The sequence below is a fragment of the Sarcophilus harrisii genome, chromosome 1 (assembly GCF_902635505.1).
Source record: "Sarcophilus harrisii chromosome 1, mSarHar1.11, whole genome shotgun sequence".
NCBI lineage: Eukaryota > Metazoa > Chordata > Mammalia > Dasyuromorphia > Dasyuridae > Sarcophilus > Sarcophilus harrisii.
The window spans coordinates 278,550,511-278,563,439 of NC_045426.1; the positions used below are offsets into that span (position 1 = coordinate 278,550,511).

General features: G+C 37.8%; 1 protein-coding gene across 3 annotated transcripts in view; it reads left to right on the forward strand.

Moving 5' to 3' along the window:
* The window catches only part of SNX30 (sorting nexin family member 30), a 184,878-nt gene that overhangs the window by 83,339 nt on the left and 88,610 nt on the right, over positions 1–12,929 (forward strand). The window lies entirely within an intron of this gene.

Genomic DNA, 12,929 nt, shown 5'->3' on the forward strand with positions numbered 1-12,929 from the left:
TCAGGTATTTCCATTGAATATCTGAGCCTATTGCAAGTAGCTTCCTTGATGGCGAATGTGACATTTGACTCACTGATCTGTTTCTATTTACTTTCCCATAATTAGCCCCCTATTAAACAATTCCAAGTGTTCAAACATTCACACAGCATTTTAAAAGGAAGTTTATTTATACCTCTTAGCCTTCTCTGCTGCCTAAATTTCAAGCTGGTTCTGCAACCCCTCAATCAGTTAATAATAAACAAGTGGTGTTTATAAATACATTAGAATAGAGAAAAGGATTTCTTGATGTATTTTCTTGTGTCAAAATATCTACCCTAATCCTATGAAAGCACTGTTGTTGTTTTTTTTGCCAACATTTATAATATAAAGAAATCTATTTATTTTAATGTTTTAATGCTTTGCATTAAATTTTGCATATAAATTCTGTGACTCCTAGAGTTGGAATCCTCAGGTCCTCTCAATCTGTTTCCTTGCTCTATGCATCAATCATTATATCACAGGCCCATGGGTCTAAATAAGGATTTTTTATCCTAGAATCTATGAACTTCCTTTAAAGAAATTTGTTGGATAACTATTTCATTATAATTGGTTTCCTGTGTATTTTATTCATTTAAAAATATTATTCTGAGAAGGTCTCTGTAGGGTTTACCAGATAACCAAAGGGATCCATAATACAAGAAAGTTAAAAAGCCCTTGTCTAGAGTGAGAAGAGATTTGGGAGCCTTTTTGTTTTACATTTTACAGATGACAAAACTGAGGACTAATAATGAATTAAATGACTAACAAAGGTCACCCAGGTAATCTGCAACAGAGGTAGAATTTCATTAAGTATTTATTTTCTGGTAAGCACAATGTTAGATACTGGCGATATAATCACAAATAAATACATTATTTACCCTCTTGGAACCTACATTTTGTCCAATGAAACATACACACAAATTCTTTATATTTTGGTTCTATAGCTTAGTAAGTTTGATCATTTGATACCTTTGCTGTCAGTATTCAAAGGACCATTCAGGGTTTATCTTAGCCTCTTGAGAAAGAAACAATGCATCTAGAAACCCACTTCCAAAGGAAAGCTTTGTTTTAATAGAAGATTTAGTCCAGGAGGGGAGATTTGGTTGACAATGTGAGCATTCTTGTCCTTGCCACTCTTAAGAGTAATAAGCAAGAAAGAAATCCACAAAGGAAGCTAGGCTGTGCAGAGTATATTTAAAAAGTCAGTGCAAGTGGCTTAGGATTAACTTGTTAATATATGAGCTGCATTTTCTTTTCTCCTTTGCAGCATTGCAGTGGTGTTTCCTTGGGATTTCTTAGTGATCGGAGCTCTGATCTCAAATTAGCACATCTGGTGGCAGTGCACAGAGCAATGGTGAAGTCACATGCATCAAGTCACTTGGGCACCTAACTTTGGTATTTTCCTTGACTTCTCACTTTCCCTCTCCCCTTGTAGCTAATCAGTTACTAGGTCTTATCATTTCTACCACCACAACATCTTCAGTGTCCTTCCCTCATCCTTCCACTTACAGTCACTGTTGTGACTTTATCACTTCTTGTTTGGACTACTGTAATAACCTTATTGATCTTTCTGCCTTCAGTCTTTGCCTTCTGTGTTTCATCCTGTGTACTGCTGCTACCAAAGTGACTTTCCAAAAATAGAGGTCTGGCCATGTTATTTTCCTATGTTGTTTCATTTTTGTCTCATATTTTGTTTCTATTTTTTACATATTTTATGATGCCCATAATTATTAGTATAGCAGAACATTATATAACTTATGAATGAGTAAACACATTTATTGGCATTGTATGTATGTGTCTTTAACTAACTGAAATATATGATTAAAAAAATTTGGAGACTACTATTCTAAGGCAGAGATAATTGAGAACTGAATTGATGAGGTTCCCTCAATTACTTTTGTACCTCTATCTCTGCTCTGTTTAATGCTTTCTTTGAGAATGATTAATTGAGCTTAGAAAATATATTTTTTAAAAATTCACTTGATACATTTTTAATCACTTCCAGATAGTTTTTCCCTGAATCCAGAATTTCTCTTACGTCAAAATTATGCAAAATCAGCCAACACAATAACTACATCTTTTTCATATGCAGTATTCAGCTTCTGTATTCTATTTGCTCACCAAGTATAGGAATTTGTGTCATAATCTGTCTTCTGGAACCTGTACTAGTTGTAGAATATAATAGGCATTCAGCCGCCTTTGAGTATTGTTTTCCTTTCCAATCTGATTATCACACGCGCGCACACACACACACACATATACAGGAATACAGGACAACTCTTTCCACTCATGATCTCTTTTCACCTGAGAAGGCAACTCTGGGCATATAGGTATATAAAATAGGTATACAAACCAAACATTTACTGATAATAACTCAGAATTTTAATAACCTCCACATTCAGTTATATGAGCTCATATGGAATAGCGTCCTTAGTTCAATATATGTCTTTCTGAAGTCCTGAATTCTTATGACATAATAATATTCCATTATATTCGTATGCCACTTTATTCAGCCATTCATTTCTCAATGAATGACTGCCCTGTGGCTTGAGTTCCAGTTTTTGATTAGCATAGAAAATTCTGCTATTTTAATATGATTTTACTTTTTTTCTCTCAACCTTCATGTCCAATAGTACTATTGAAAGAGTACCAAGTCTTTGCTCATGTAACTCTAAATCAGAGAAAATATATTTTTAAAAGTACTCTTATAAGAGTTTAGCCCTGTGAAAATGAAAACATTTTATGATATACATATTACAAATTGTAGATATAGAAGGGCTAATGGTCTCCTTTTTCTGTCCAGTTTCTGATGTTATTATGTGGATGTAAATGCCCCATGCAGTAGCTAGGGCAGCTAGATGACACAGTTGATAAAAAAGAGCTCTGAACCTGAATCTTAAAAACTCTGTTTCAATATGGTCTCAGATTTGAGAGTGCATGAACCCTGGGCAAGCCCTTAACTTCTGTCTGCCTCAAGTTCCTCCTCTGTAAAATAAGGTAATAGTAGCACCTACCTCCCAGGGTAGTTGTGAAGTTCAAATGAAATAATATTTGTAAAGTGCTCATCTTAGCACCCAGTATTGTTGGCACTTAATAATTCCTCCTTTCCTCTTCCCCTCCCTCCCTTTTTCCTGCCTCTCTTCTCCTTCCCTTTCTCTCTCCATCTCTTCCTCCCTCTCTCCCTTCCTCCTTCCTACTTTCCTTCCTTCTCTCCTTCCTGTCCTCCCTCCCTTCTTTGTTCTCTCCCTTTCTCCTTCCCTCTTTCCTTCCTTTCTTTCCTTCCTTGAACTTGAAACAGTGGACCCTGACTATGTAGGAGACCCTGAATATGTCAAGGATAAACTTCCACCAGGCCCCTCCCCTGCCAATTGACATAATTTATTGTTTGTATTTGAAATTGTATTCCCTATGTGTCAAGTCAAGACAGGAAGTCAAGACAGGCTCCTGTCAGTTTGTACTAGACTGAGAAACTGATGTGTGGTTAGTGGCAATTTAGAGAGATGTGGGAACCTCTCTTTGGTGCAGGTCCAACGTGAAAGAATTCACAAACCTGAAATTTTAGACTGGCAAAAGGAAGTTTGTTGTTGGCACTGCAGAAGTCAGCTTTTTCTAGGAAGACTGACTTCTGAATGACAAAGTCCTGGCAAAGAGATAAATGTTCTAGCAGAGAAATCCTGGCAGAGAGATAAACAGAGGTGTTAACACTGAGAAGAGAATGTCTTCATAGCGGGCAGGGATCCTTTCAGGCAGCTGTGCCAAAGAGAGAGAGGCTACTTGATAAGGCATAGTTCTGCTTTAGGCCTCTGCAAAGAAATGAATCCAAAATTGCCCTTTAATAGGAAATCTGAGACTCAGTTTTCAGGTTGAAAAGAAAGCCAATCTCCCCCCTCTCCACTTCTCTCCTAGATACTCATCTTGGAATTTCAATCACTCAATGTCAGGCCCAGACCTGCCAATAGAATTTGAATGGGGGTCTGGCTATCAATGGGAGAGATGCAAATGCCTTTAAAAGGCCCAACCTGAGAAATATATTTTCTCAGACTCTATGGAGCCTAGGAGACCAGAAATCTCCCTTCTTTTACAGATCAAAAGGGGACACAATTTGAATGATAATTTTACAGGTTAATGGGAGTACTGTTGTACACTCCCATCATCCCCTCTCAAGCACTTACTCTCAAATTCATTTGGAGAAAAAGGGGCAAAGATCTCAGACTTCTGTAACTGCTTCAAGATGACAAGGGTCATAGAGATATCCCCAAGTTCACTGGGAGGGTGCAAGCCAGAAGGGGTGGTGTGAGATCTGAAAACCACAGCAGGGCATCTCTAATTGTGTGTCCCAATCGGTCTGCAGGCTGGAGGAGCAGTTGAAAATTCTCAGCTTGGAACCTAAAGGTAACAAATCTCACAAGCAGTTTGAAAATGCAGGGGCCAAATATGAGTAAAAAGATGATAATTAGAAGTGGAGTTAGTATAGGAGTTAGGAGAGACCATAGCCGGGAACCCCATCCAGAGGAAGATTTGGGGGGGGGGAGGGGTGTAAGGAGTTTCTCATGAATGTCTTGCATCCATCCAACTTTTTCTGAAATTCTCTCAGTGTCACACTTGACCTCCTTTGAATTGTTAATGTACATGCAGCAAGAGGTATTGACCAGGGTGCAGACAGACCCCTCTGCTAGAGGTAAGGAGATAATCTAAGGCCATTTAGTTATCTAAAACCATGTTAGCAAGAGAGTCCAAGGATTCTTGGATCTCCTGGAGAGAATGTGCAGTTTTGTTGGCCAGCTGGTTGATTGTGGCAGTAAAGTTGGAGAGAATGTTTTCATGTTATCTAAATATCTCACCCAGGGGGCTAGCATTGCTGTGCCTTTAAGAACCAGAGAACATTTCCCCCAAATCCTTGCTTTTGTCTCCTTGAAGGGGTGGGGGCGAGGTGCTGGCATCGTAACCTAGAGTGCAAGACCAATAGTGTTTGATCTGAGGGTATTTGAACCCAGCCATAGGGAGAAAGGACATGCCCCTTTCTTTTAGACAGCCTCATGAGCATATGCAAATATGAAAAGCATATTTGGAGCCATTATAAATGTTCACTTTCATTCCTTTCTCCAGTTTCAAAGCTCTAGTTAGGGCAGAGGTCCCAGAAGGTAATGGCTTAGTCTCTAGGATGCCAGTGAGAGTCATCAAAGAATAACCTGCCTTTCTTTCCCCATTTTCAGTGAGCAGGGTGGCAGGGTCAAGAGTGTGATGCACCCAGAGAGTCAGATCAGGTAGGAGACCCTGATATCTGTTAGGTCTCCCACCAAGCCACTGGTGTCCTTTGGCCTCTAAAATGCTCTAAACCTGGTGGGGAGTTAAAACCTCTAATGGCTGCCCCAAAATTAGTTTTGAGGCTTCTTCAATTAAAAGGATCTTGGCAGCTCCTGCTCTAAGGCAGGATGGCCATCCCAGGGAAACTGTCCAGTTTTAAAATATAAAAGATACAAAAAGTTATCAAACTGTGCATACCCTCTGACCCAGCAGTATCTCTACTGGGCTTATACCCCAAGGAGATACTAAAGAAGGGAAGGTGACCTGTATGCCCCAAAATGTTTGTGGCAGCCCTGTTTGTAGTGGCTAGAAACTGGAAAATGAATGGATGCCCATCAATTGGAGAATAGTTGGGTAAATTGTGGTATATGAATGTTATGGAATATTATTGTTCTGTAAGAAATGACCAGCAGGATGAATACAGAGAGGCTTGGAGAGACTTACATGAACTGATGCTGAGTGAAATGAGCAGAACCAAGAGATCATTATATATGTCAACAACGATACTATATGAAGATGTACTCTGATGGAAGTGGCTTTCTTTGACAAAGAGATCTAATTCAGTTTCAATTGATCAATGATGGATAGAAACAGCTACACCCAAAGAAAAAAAACACTGGGAATTGAATGTAAACTGTTTGCATTTTTGTTTTTCTTTCTGGGTTATTTTTACCTTCTGAATCCAATTCTCCCTGTGCAACAAGAAAACTGTTTGGTTCTGCACACATACATTGTATCCAGGATATACTAGGACATATTCAACATATATAGGACTGCTTGCCATCTAGGGGAGGGGGTGGAGGGTGGGAGGGAAAAATCGGAACAGAAGTGAGTGCAAGGGATAATGTTGTAAAAAAATTACCCTGGCATGGATTCTGTCAATAAAAAGTTATTATAATTAAAAAATAAAATATAAGGGATAAGCATGCTTTCTGAAAGGGCTAACAGTTCCAGTTCCCTTAAGAGATTGACAGCCAGTCTGGGATGGGTGTGGTCCTGTTCTGAAAGGGATTTAAAACTGCATAGGGATGCAAAGGGAGGCTCCCCTGTCCCAAGAGGGGCTGATAGGAGGGAGTTTGATTTTCTTCCAGCAAATTTAAGTAGAATACTACAATGCTGTTTTAATTTAAGCTTTCCAGTTTTGAGCTCTTTCAAGCTGAATTTGTCTCTGCTCAAGGAAGGATTTTTAGAAGTAGAGGTGTTTTGTCCCATTTTTGCCAAAAAGAAAAAAAGCATTAGTTTTCCCGATTCTATAACTCCTCATTCAGCTCTAGGCATCTCTAGAAATGGAGAGATGACAAAATGCTCCTTGAATAAGGGGGCCTTTTTTGTCAGAGAATGCAGGTATTGCCAGCCAGGAACCAAATGATGTGGTTAGTGGCAGTTTAGAGAGTTGTGAGAACCCCTCTTTGTGGGAACATGAAAGAAATCACAAACCTGAAATATTAGACTGGCAAAAGGAAGTTTATTGTTGGCACTGAAGAAGTCAGCTTTTGCTAGGAGACTGATTTCCAAGTGGCAAAGTCCTATTAGAGAAATGGAGGCTGGCACTGAGAAGACAATGTCTTCACAGTGGGCAGGAGAACTGGCATCTATGCCAAAGAAGTAAAGCATGCTCCTTTGGACATTCTGCAAAGAATGAGTGAGCAGAAACCTATTTTATGAGCAGATCTTGGCAGGGGGCTGGGAGCAGTTTGAACTAATCAGACCAGGATTTCCCAATTGAATGAAATTACTTTGAAGGCTTTTTCAGCCTGAATTTGAATGGGGATCCGGTTATCAGTTGGGGGGGGGGGAAGGAAGGGAGTGATTTGCCTTAGAAAAGGCTAGTCAGGAGGATATGCTCTCTCTCATAGACTCTCTGGAGTCTGGGAGACCAGGAATCTCCCTTCTTTTACAGATCAAAAGGGGACACAATTTTAAAGTAATAATTTTACAGATTAAAGGGAACATAGTTTTACTCCTCTGTCAAAAGCTGCTTCTGCAGCTGGGACCCATATAGATAAGGTAGGAAGTACCTTCATATCTTCTCTCCTTCTCTTTCTTCCTCCTCCCCCTTCCTTCCTTTTTTCTCCTCCTTTGTCCTTTCCTAAGAGCATTTTGTGATGTTGTAAACCTTATGAGCAATACAAAAAAAAAAGACTACTCCCATTAGTAGTATTTTCTTACTAAATAGGTCAATATCAACTTGTTTTTTTGCTCCCAATTGATTATTCTCTGAATCAAATAACCATCTGCTTGCATCCTTTAAATTCAATCAGATAGAAGAAATGTTTTGGACCTCCTAAAGTGATCTTGATCTCTAGAGCACATTGCTAATTAGGAATGTGACTGAAAATGCAAACTTCTCCCTTTCTGTCCCTTGTTACTTGCCTTTGTGCAAAGAGATACTTAGAGGAGATATAAAGTGCTACTACTGAGGTGTTTTAAAAACTAAAAATGAATGATCATTGGGAGGATTAAAAAAAAAAGGCAATAATAGAATTTAGTTAAACATTTGTTCTATGACTACTATGTGCTCGGGTCACAAAGTTTTGATAGACAGGGTTCCTATCCCAAAGTAGTTTATATATTAGAGTTTATTATTTTCTGTCCTAACAATGGAGAAGAGACAACCATAGTTGTAATGCACATTTTATGGTAAATACACAGTAGACTGATAAAACTAGGTTCTTTGAAAGAATCAAAGGGGAAGGATTATTATTCATTGGATGTGAAAGAAGGAATGATTGGCTTTTGAACAGGGTTTTAAACATTACATAGGCATACAATCAAGCAGCAAGCGTTTATTGAGTGTCTTCTGTGTTCGAGGTGCTGTGCTGGGTACTAACAATATAAAGACAAAATATATGTTTTTCAGCAGGTAAATGGGGGAAGACATTCCAGATTAGAGAACAATATACTTAGTCAGTAGCAGGAGAGTAAAGAGTGTATTTGAGGGACTGAAAATAGTTGGCCTAAACCGGATTAAAATTCAATTAGAAAGAAATATATTATATGAATTTACATATACATTATATACATATGTAACAAAAGAAATAAAATATATTATAATATAATGTTAATTTGTACCACTTTAAGTCACTATTCAGTCTTCAGGCATTCATTTCTATATGAGTTTGTTGCCATTGGTTTATGTGGATGGTAAAGAGAGCCTGTACTAGTGTGGTAGTTTTGGAGACAGAGACAAAGGGAACAGATGATTTATATAGATGTGAATACTTCATCTCCAGGATCTCCCACTTACTACAAAAGGGAGATTGGATGAGTCACTTATCTCTCTGCACTACAGTTTTGTTTTTTTTTATTTGCAAAGTAAAGAACATCCTTAAGATAGTTTTAGTCTCCAATGCCCCTTCCAAATCTAAGTTGATGATCTTGCAACAGGAAGTGGTAAGTGATTGAATATTAGACTTGGGGGTTATCTTTTATTTTTGCCTGACCTCTAGGTTAAAAAAAAATCATGCACCAATACTCTCAAATATTTGCCTAAAAGCTTATTTTATGGAGAACCTAACATAGAGCAAGTGCTCTCACAAGGTGGCCAGAAAAAGCAATGCAAGGACACTCTCAATGTCTTTCTTAAGAACTTTAGAACTGATTGTGTGACATGGAAACACTAGCACAGGACCACCCAGCATGGCGTGCTCTCATCCAAGAAGGTGCCATGCTCTATGAGCAAAGCAAAATTGAATTAGCCCAAAAGAAACATGAGATGCACAGAGTTAGAGTCCATCTCAAATGTTTACAGGGACTATTTGTGTCTAACCTGTGGCAGAGCACTCTGAGCTTGTACTGGTCTGATCAGCCACAGTTGGACACACTGTAAGACATACCGTCACTCTACTCTTACATAGTGATGTCATTTTGATCCTCTTTGAGAACCAAGGACAAGTAACCAACTGATCCTCTAGGGTTGCAAACAAGAGAGCCAGGATGAGAAAACAGTGAAGGAAGAGCAGGTTGAAGGTATGGAAAATAAACAATTTTGACCATGTTTAGTTAGAAACACTGGCAAATATACAAAGAAATATGCCTTATAGAGAGCTGAAGAAGGAGGATCTTGAAGTGCCAAAAAAAGGAATTTAGATGGGTATCTTTAAGGGAAAAGCCAGAAGGTACTGGGCTAATATCTATTCTATTGAGGAGAGATCTTTTGAATAAAATTAGGCTCCAGGAAACTGTAGCCCATGTACCTCACTAGCCCAGGATATTGCCTTGGACTGGGAAATATCTTTACTTCTGTTGATGCTGCTGTTTCATTCCAGCAGGAATGTCTCCATTTGGCATTTTGGAGTGAGGGAGGGAGAATGCTTAGATCTCACCCAGTGCTTATTTTGGGTCCACTCAGGTCATGTTTTGGGTACACCAAAGTTTTAATTTATTTACTCTAGAGCTACTTTGCAGTTTCTTTTCCTGAGAATACATAATTTAATTAAGTTTGGTTTTGAAATGGTGTGTTTACAGGAGAAGATATACCGTGACTATAGCAATATAAACTGATGTTATGAGCCAGAACTTGAAACAAGGTGATAACTCAAGTGAGATGTTAGAATCCTAGTGTTAACTCAATGGAATAGATACAATGCTTATTGGTTCACAGGCAAATCCTTACAAAGTGATAAGTCAGTTGCCTAATTTAGCATGGTACTTAGCAAATCCTCTAACTCACTAATGTATTTCAGTACTCATTGGAGTTCACTAGTATGGGAGATTCACAAAGTTAACTTTGTAACTTTGTGAATTCACACCTCCCTTAATCCCTCCCTCAGAGGAGGAGTCAACCTTTGGGAGATCATATATAAAGAAGCTCTTAGAGTTTCAAGTTAGTTAGTTGGGAAGATTGACAGAAAGATGGAGCACTCTGGGAGGAAGCCCACAAGCTCACTCTTGGAGGTGGAGTCAGATTCATTCCATCTTCCACCTTTGTGCTGGCTGGAGGCTGAAGAAAGCAGAGGCAGAAGCAAAGGACAAAGCTGCAAGAGTTCTTGGAGAAATAAACGTTTGGATTTTATCAGCTGGCTGTATTTGGAGTGATTATTACTTTGAACTGAAACTAAGGCTTCCTCCAGAAAACCTCCCCAAGAAACCTGCTCCCAGAGAGAACGATTGTATTATATAAAAAAGAAGAGAACACCACAAACTGAGTGTTGTGTAATTATGGCAGCTAGCTTTATTTTTGAGGAAGGGATGAAAAAAATAGATCTCTTTTCTTAGCAAAAGAGAGAGATTGTAAGGATGGAACATTGCATATAATATCATATTTAGTTGATGAGTTGATTAGTTTTGCTGGAATGCTGTTTTTTAAAATGCATTTCCTCCATTTGTTATAAAGAATTCTTTTTGTTTGGGAAAGAGTGTGGGATATATTGGAAAATGAAAATGATATTTTTTAAAAGATGAATAAAATATTTTAAAGAAAAAATCATATTGGCATCTAGGTGGTGAGGTCAGTAGAAAGAACCACTCAGAACTGAATTCAAATCTTGCTTTAGATATCTATGTGATCTACAGTAAGTCACTTAACCACTATTTCTTTAAAGTTACTCATATAAAAATGAGGATTGTAATAGCACCTATTTCCCAGGGCTATTATGAGGACAAAATGAAATAATACTTATAAAGCAGTTGACGATAGTGAAAAAGCTAAATAAATACTAGATATCTTTATTATAATTTTCTAAAGTATTAATTTAACAAATGTGGTCCCATAAACCTGAAAAACAATATCAGTCATTTAAGAATGAGACAAGTGATGTTTTTCTTAGGCCCAGTGACAATTGTTAAAAAATAAAGTCTGATTTTCATTTGTAGGGAGCACTATTATTTTTCTTTATTTATAAAGTATTATTTACTTTAAAATAGAACAGAAAAACTATAAAAAAATTACTGTAATGAATTTGAAATAGTACAATTCAATAAAACCACAGAGTGTACTCTGTTGTGTTATATTTATGAAAACTCCATCTCAGAACCCCTACCTCCCTTTAAAGATAGATCATCCTTGGGGCAGCTAGATGGTATAGTGGATAGAGCACCAGTACTGAAGTCAGGAGGACCCGAGTTCAAATAGGGCCAGACACTTAACACTTCCTAGCTATGTGATCCCGGGCAAATCACTTAACCTCAATTGCCTCAGCCAAAAAAAAAAAAAAAAAGCTACTATATGAGACCTTGTACTATCCCCCACCCTGCCAGTGTGTCTTCTTTTATACTCTGAAATTTCTTTGTATTAACTACGAATCTATTTTTTATCTTACAACATGAGCAAAAAGTCTTAATGTGTTTTTAAACTTTATTAGCTTAAAATCATACTAGGACTTTTGGGACCCCCTGTTATGTGTTTCTTTTGGTTAAATATAAGCTTGCTTGTTGACTAACTGAATAATATAGTTATGTATAAATAGGTCTATGTATGTATCTGTATTCCAAAGCAAGAAATTTTAATTATTTACATTTCTCTGAGAAAGATTTGTAGTTAGAGAATTCTTAGAAACAGTTATATCCTTAAACATATAATAAGAAAAGACATATAATTAGAGTCCAGATAGAAAAAGCAATGTAAGTTTATTGATCCCTTCTGAGAAATGTGACAGCATGGGCATTCAGGAGAAGGGAACATTGAAGGGGGAGGGGGGGGGAAAGGGACGTTAAAGACATGGTGCCTTCATTATTTATTATATCTTCCTCCCCAATATGTGCTCTTCCATCCAGTAACTCTGACCTCCTGACTGTTCCGTGAACAAGACAATTTATCTTTTGGCTCCAAGCATTTTCTCTAGTTGTCCCCATGCCTTGAATGCTCTATTGACCTTCCTGGCTTCTCTTAGTTTCTCTAGGGAGTCTTCTCTAACCCATATTAATTTTAGTGTTTTCCCTCTGTTTGCTATTTATCCTGTTTGTAGCTTGTTTTGTGTATATGTGTGTGTGTGTGTGTGTGTGTGTGTGTGTGTGTTTGTATATGTATACATACATGCATTTATATATATTTGCATGTAGTCTCCTCCATTAGATTTTAAGCTGGGATTGGCAGGGACTGTCTTTTCTTTATTTGTTTCCCCAACACTTGACATAGTGCCCGACACTTAATAGTAGGGACTTAGTGTTTACTGATGATTGATTTGATTGATTAGACTCAGTTGTATGTGATTTTGAGGATTCAAATTCTAGGGATTTTTTCAGCATAGTCATTTTAATGCCCAATTTTTGACTCCTGTTGGTATTAGTGAAGCCATGAAGTCATTCTTGAATGTCAACCCTGGAGGGTAAGCCTGACATTTTAGTTTGAGTAGGCTCTCTTGTACTTTGGGAGAAATGCCTTAATGGAAAACCTGCCTATTTGAGACAGAGATGAAAATTTGGGATAATAACAATATGTAGCATTTATAAAAAGCTTTACAAACATCTCATTTGATAACTATAACAGTCATCTAAAATGCCCAGTGTTTATTTAGATACAGAAAAGAATTCTACCTATTTAGAAATCAATCAATAAGCACTTCGTAAATACGGCTATGTACCAGACTATGCTAAATGCTGGGGATGTAAATCTAATGAATGGCGTAATTCTTAAATACATGGAGTTTCAGTCTCATGGTGGAGGGTGA